The sequence below is a fragment of the Marmota marmota genome, unplaced genomic scaffold (assembly GCF_001458135.2).
Source record: "Marmota marmota marmota unplaced genomic scaffold, marMar, whole genome shotgun sequence".
Lineage (NCBI taxonomy): Eukaryota > Metazoa > Chordata > Mammalia > Rodentia > Sciuridae > Marmota > Marmota marmota.
This window is the reverse complement of record NW_026000174.1, coordinates 67168694-67175161: the sequence shown is the minus strand read 5'-3', so window position 1 is coordinate 67175161 and position 6468 is coordinate 67168694.

Below are 6468 nucleotides of genomic sequence, written 5' to 3'. Positions count from 1 at the left end.
GGCTGCACGGCCCCGCGTCGGGGCCGGGCGCACGGCGGGCTCGGGGCTGGCCCGGGCAGCGCGCGGACCTCTGCTGACGTCCCGGACTCGGGTGCCGCGCGGCGCAGCGCAGGGGGAGCCCCGGCTCCGGGCGCACCGGCACCCGCCGCCCAGCTGCTCAGGATGACATCAAGTCACCTCCCCCCTCCCGGCCCGCACCTCCCCGCGACTGGGGGGGCTGCGTCAGGAAGGACCCGGGGCCGCTGGGAAATGTAGTCCCCGCCCCGCGCTTAAAGGGAGCGACCAGAGCGAAGGGGTAACACCTGAGGGCGGCCTCCGCGGCAGGGGCTGAGGCTCTGGAACCCGGAGAACGGAATGGGACGGGCTCCAGCCGGGGCTGGATGCCTGGATTCTGCGTAGGGAAAGAGGAGGACGCAGGAGTTTGCACCAGGAAACTGAGAATGATGCCAGTACGCTGGCAGGAAGGAGGCCCAGCGCGCTATAGCAGGCCGGAGAATTTGACCTGGGCCATCTGTGCTCCCAGGCCATCCTCATAAAACCCCCGCCCTCGCCCCCGAATGGCCTGGCACTTCGAAACCCTCTGTAACCGGCACTGGACCAGTTAATAGTCCAATGTGCCCCAATGCCTGCTGGGAGGGGTGTGGTTTGCCAGAGGCTGCTGGGAAATGCAGTCCATCCTAAGGCCTGCAGTCCCCCTCCCATCTCTTGCTGTCTGCGGTGACATCATGGTCTGTGGTTTAAAGGGCCAGTCCTGGAGTGGCAAAGCATCAGAGCAGGTGCTCCTCCGGAGCTGCCACCCACCCCAAGCAGCCTGACTTCCCAGGTGGATGTCTCCAGCCATCCTGTCCTCAAGATGTGCTGGGGAGGAAGGTACAAAACCGTATGGCTTGGTATCCAAGGCACAGCTAGAATTCCAGAAGTTTGATATTCTGGACAGAAGTTCCCAGTCTGCAGTCCTGGGCTCCCTTACTGAAACCTGGGGTCCCCACCTTCTCTTTATTTCCCCGAACTGCTGTGAAATCTCCACCCTGAAGTTTTGTCTGGATGAACAACTGGTCTATGCTGAGCAGCAGGAGAGGGTAATGAAGCTGGACAATGAGGTCAGGGAGGTTCTGGGGCCTTTTTAGAGTCTGTGCCACCTTGCTTTGAGCCCTTGTGACCATTCCATGCTACAGAGGAAACCTGGGTGCTCCAGAGATACCCACCTTCTAGAGCAACAGAAGGCAGAGGCCTTTACTAAGGGCCACAGTTTCCTGGGTGGGATCCAGGACCTTATCCCTGGAGACCTAGACAGCGCCCCCCTTGCTCAGAAATCTTCATCAGCTTTGCCCTTGGTGTCTTCATCTGCAAAGGGGAGTCCCAAATCTCTCTGCTTACTCACCTCCAGGCTCAGAAGGCAAAGACTTTCCCATATGCACAACAAATGAGAGGAACAGACCCACAGAGCCTCCTACTGCCAGGCGGGGAGCTGGAGGTTCAGGCAAGATTGTCTTGCCCAAGGTCACACAGCCTATCATCAAAAGCAGTGACCAGGACTGAGGGCAGAGGTGCACTCCTGTAATTCTAGCAACTGGGGAGTCTGAGATAGGAGGATCACAAGCTTGAGGCCAGCCTTGGCATCTTAGTGAGAACCCTGTCTCAGTAATCATAATAATAATAACATTAAATTAAAAGGGCTGGGATGTAGATCAGTGGTAAAGTGTCCCTGGTCCATCCCCAGTATGCCTCTCCTCTAGAATACAGCCACCAGGGACCAGGCCTCCACCTCCCAGCTAACTTCAGCCTCCCACTGTAGACCCCTGTACTATGGTCTGAAGGCCAGGGTAACCATGGAGGGTGGGGGCTTTGTCCAAAGTAGGTGCTCTGTTTGAGGATTGGGTACGAAAAGGGCAGAAGAGAGTCATAAGATTCTAGAAGTGATATTTGTTTGGGGGGGTATTGTGTATGTGTGTGTGTGTGTGTGTGTGTGTGTGTGTGTGTGTGAGAGAGAGAGAGAGAGAGAGAGAGAGAGAGAGAGAAAGTATATATGTGTGTGTGTCTGGTGCTGGGGGTCAGCCTGGGCCCTCTCCCATGCTAGAAGCACTCTGATGCTGAGCTACCCGCCAGCTCCAGAAGTGACATTTGAACTTGGTCTCAAAATAAGCACAATGTCAACTGGGGGGTGCAGTGTTAAAATTTTTTTTCTTCTATTTTTAATATCTCTCTTGAGATGTCATAGACATACCGTAAAGTTTACCAATTTTTTAGTTGTTTAATGGGTATATTATGTCAGTATTGCCAGATGAAAAAGGTCTGAGGATGGCGTACACAACAGTGTGAATATACCTAAAGTACCAAACTGTACACTTAAGAACAGCATTAATTAAGGTGAGCCAGTCATGGTGGTGCCGACCTATAATCCTAGTGATGTAGGAAGCTGAGGCAGGAGGACCATGAGTATGGGGCCAGCCTCAGCAATTTAGTGAGGGTCTAAACAACTTAGAAGACCCTGTCTCAAAATTAAAAACAAAAAGGGCTAGTGATATGGCTCCGTTGTTGGCACCCCACCCCCAGGTTCAATCCCTGATACAAACAAAACAAAACAAAAACAGCATAAGATGGGAAGAAAGCTTAGCATGGTGGCACACATCTGTAATCCCAGCAGCTTGGGAGGCTGAGGCAGGAGGATAGTGAATCAAAGTTAGCCTCAGCATTTTTTTTTCACACAATACCTTTATTTTATTTGTTTATTTTTATGTGGTGCTGAGGAGCGAACCCAGGGCCTTGTACGTACCAGGCGAGCACTCTACCTCTGAGCCACAACCCCAGCCCCAGCCTCAGCAATTTATCAAGACCCTGTCTCTAAATAAAAAATATAAAAAGGGCTGGGGGTGTCGCTCAGTGGTTAAGTGCCCCTGGATTCAATCCCTGGTATCAAAACAAAAAGGCTGGGAAAAGTTCTTTTATTTTATTTTTTTTTTCTTTTTCTGTACCAGAGATTGAACCCAGGGCCTTTCACATACTAGGCAATAACTCTATCACTGAGCTACATCTCTATCCCTTTAAATTTTTTTTTTTTAAAGAGAGAGAGGGGAGAGAGAGAGAGAGAGAGAGAGAGAGAGAGAATTTTAATATTTATTTATTTTTTTTTTAGTTTTCGGCAGACACAACATCTTTGTTTGTATGTGGTGCTGAGAATTGAACCCCGGGCCGCACGGATGCCAGGCAAGCGCGCTACCGCTTGAGCCACATCCTCAGCCCTATCCCTTTAAATTAAAAAAAAAAAAAATANTGCTTTGCCACTCCAGGACTGGCCCTTTAAACCACAGACCATGATGTCACCGCAGACAGCAAGAGATGGGAGGGGGACTGCAGGCCTTAGGATGGACTGCATTTCCCAGCAGCTTGGGAGGCTGAGGCAGGAGGATAGTGAATCAAAGTTAGCCTCAGCATTTTTTTTTCACACAATACCTTTATTTTATTTATCCATTTTTATGTGGTGCTGAGGATCAAACCTAGTGCCTCACACATGCTAGGCAAGTGCTCTACTGCCAAGCCACAACCCCAAACCCCTTTTAAATTTTTTATTTTGAGACAAGGTCTCCCTAAGTTGCCCAGGCTGGCCTCAAACTTATGATGCTTCTACCCCAGCCTCCCCAGCAACTGGGATTACAGGCACATGCCACTGTCCCTGGTAAGATGGTAAAGTTTATATGGCGTGTTTTACTACAATTCAAACAAAATGTATCACATTGTGATATATGCAGTGACGGAAATATATTCAAAACAAAAGAAAATATGAAAAAAACTTCATCCATTTTAGTTGTAGGATTCAGTGGTTCCTGCTTTGTTTCGTTCAGTCTGGGGGTTGAACCCAGGGCACCCCACCATCCTGGGTACATCCCCAGAACTTTTTTTTTGGGGGGGGGAGGGAAACATGGTCTTATTAAGTTGCCCCAGGCTGGCCTTGACTTGGGATCCTTCTAGTTCAGCCTCCTGAACTAGTTGGGATTATAGGCGTGTGCCACCCTGCCGGTCAACTCAGTGGTGTTTAGTATACTCAGATAAGAACTTCTTTTCAGGTGCATCAAGATCTCACTGTATCTGATTGCCTCTGAGCTACCCTCAATGAGCTCCTTTGGCCTGGACCCCTGTTCTTTGCCATTTCCTGGAATCCTCCCTCCAACCCCACCCAGCCTTGTGTTCTAGCTTATCTTCCTTCTAGAAAACTCTTCCCTCTGACAAAATCCAGGCCTCCATCAAGGGCCAAATCAAAAGCCACAACTCTTTCCACACCCATCCTGACCCTACAGGTGGGATCCCGAAAGGTAGGCTTCCCTAGGGAGATTCTGAAGTCCCCTGAAGCCTAGAGCACCTTTGTTGTGTTTCCACCTTATCTAAGGTGCCCCTCCTAGGACCCCTTGGGCAAAAGCCTGTCCCTCCCTGTTTTCCCTCTGGGGAGGAATCCTGGCTGCATCCTTCCCCAGACCCCTTGAGTTTCCTGGGAAACTGGATCCTGGGATCCAGTATTGTCATCCAGTAGAAGTCCTCCGATGTGGTTCCGGGGCCTACGTATTTGGGACAGCTGGGACCTGAAGTGGGGCCTGGGACTCCATCCCAGAAACACCCCAGCGGGGACCTCAACACCACCTTCCCTCCCAAGAGGCTACTGGCTCTTTTATTCTGCCAGTATTTTGTGTTCACTGATTTGCTTCCGGCTGCTCCAGGGCCTAGGCTCGGTTGGGCACCACTCTTTGGAGTTAGTTTTCTTTGGAGCTTGTGGTGAATTATCTGGGGAAGGTGGCAGAAGGAACTTTGTGTCCCCTCTCTGTCCTAGTGCCGTGCTGTGGCTCCCACACTGTACTGGGAATTGGGCTCAGGGGTGGACTCCCAGGCACTTACTCCTAAGAGGCACATGTGGTAGCCAATCAAGTTACAATGAGAGCAGATGTGAGCACAGCCTGGCCCTGCCACCTCAGGGAACACTGGGACTAGGGAGTGATCCTGTGTCCCACTGCAGGTAGTGCTCCCAATCTCACAGCAGGGGAGTCGTGATTGCCCCTGCTAGACTGGACACTTTCCTGGACTCTTGGAGAATATACCCTTCTGTGCCCAGCGCCTGTGGTACAGTGGAACTCATTCATTCAGTTGCTCCACAGGCACTTGGGCATGCAGCCTCAGTTTCCTCTCCCACAAAATGGGGGTATACGTAATGAGCTTATGGAGAAGAGCAGAAGAAATAATGTGTGTAAGGTCACGAGGACAGAGAACATCACATGATCTCAATTCATAGGGTCTATTGTTTTTATTAGTATTCGTTTAATAAACAACTGATGAGCACAGCCCTGCCCCTAACCTGTCATGGAAGACAGAATTCTCTTGAATCATTCCACAAATACCTTTTGAATGGCCATGTCAGCCCACTTCCCCCAACGGGGCCTTCCCAATGTCTCCTGGAATCTCTTGGAGGCTGATCCTCAGCCTTCTCCATGTAATGAGCCTACTATCCTCACCAAAGGGTACAGGGATAAAATCCAGGCTTACAGAAGAGTGGTGACTTGCCTCAGGACACCAAGGCCTGGGATTGGGATCCAGATCCCTGACCCCCTGGGCCAGGGTGGTTGGTCACCCATGCTTCCAGCTGACTTTTGGCATTAGACTTAAATAGATTCCAACTCCTTAGTAAAGCTAAAATAGAATAATCATTTATCAGAGGACCCCTGAGGTCTCCCATGATGGAAGAGTCAGCAAAGTTTTTCTGTAAAGGGCCAGAAAACAAATATTTTGGGCTTCGCAGGCCTCTGCTTCAAGTGTATGACTCTGCCAATGCAGCTAGAAAAGAGCACAGAACAGCATTCGAAGAGAGTATGGCCATATTCCAATAAGATTGTATTCATGGACACTGAAATATGATTTTTCATGTCATGAAATGTCAATTCTTTTGATTTCCCACCCCACCCCATCCATTTAAAAATGTAAAAACCGTTCTCCACTCACAGGCTGTTCAAAAACAATGAATGCCTCTCTGGAACGAGGTAGAATCCAATCTTTATTGATTTTAGGATTAGAGATATGAAAAGCTATTATTATTCTAGAGAGGGCCCCAAGGCCTGACCACCTGCGGAGAGAAGGGTGGGTCAGCTAATCTTCTGTGGCACATTCCTTGGTGAGGAGTGGAATAAAAGACCTTCCTGGTGGACCCAGCAACCTCCCTAAACCTGTAAATTGATGACAATAATCACTACTTTAGAGAGTTAAGAAGTTTAAATGACATACAGAATGGTAAAGGGTTTCATAAAACGCAAATGTTTGTTCACTTGTTTCCACAGAAGCATGCTACAGATACCACGCTGACTTGATTCCTCTGAAAGCCTTCTACGAAGTTTGATGTGATACTGTCCCTTTAAATTCTTCCCAACCACCTAAAGTAGTCGGACGAGTCGGCACATGCGCATTCCTCTGCGGGACCGCCCCCCCCCCCCCCCCCCC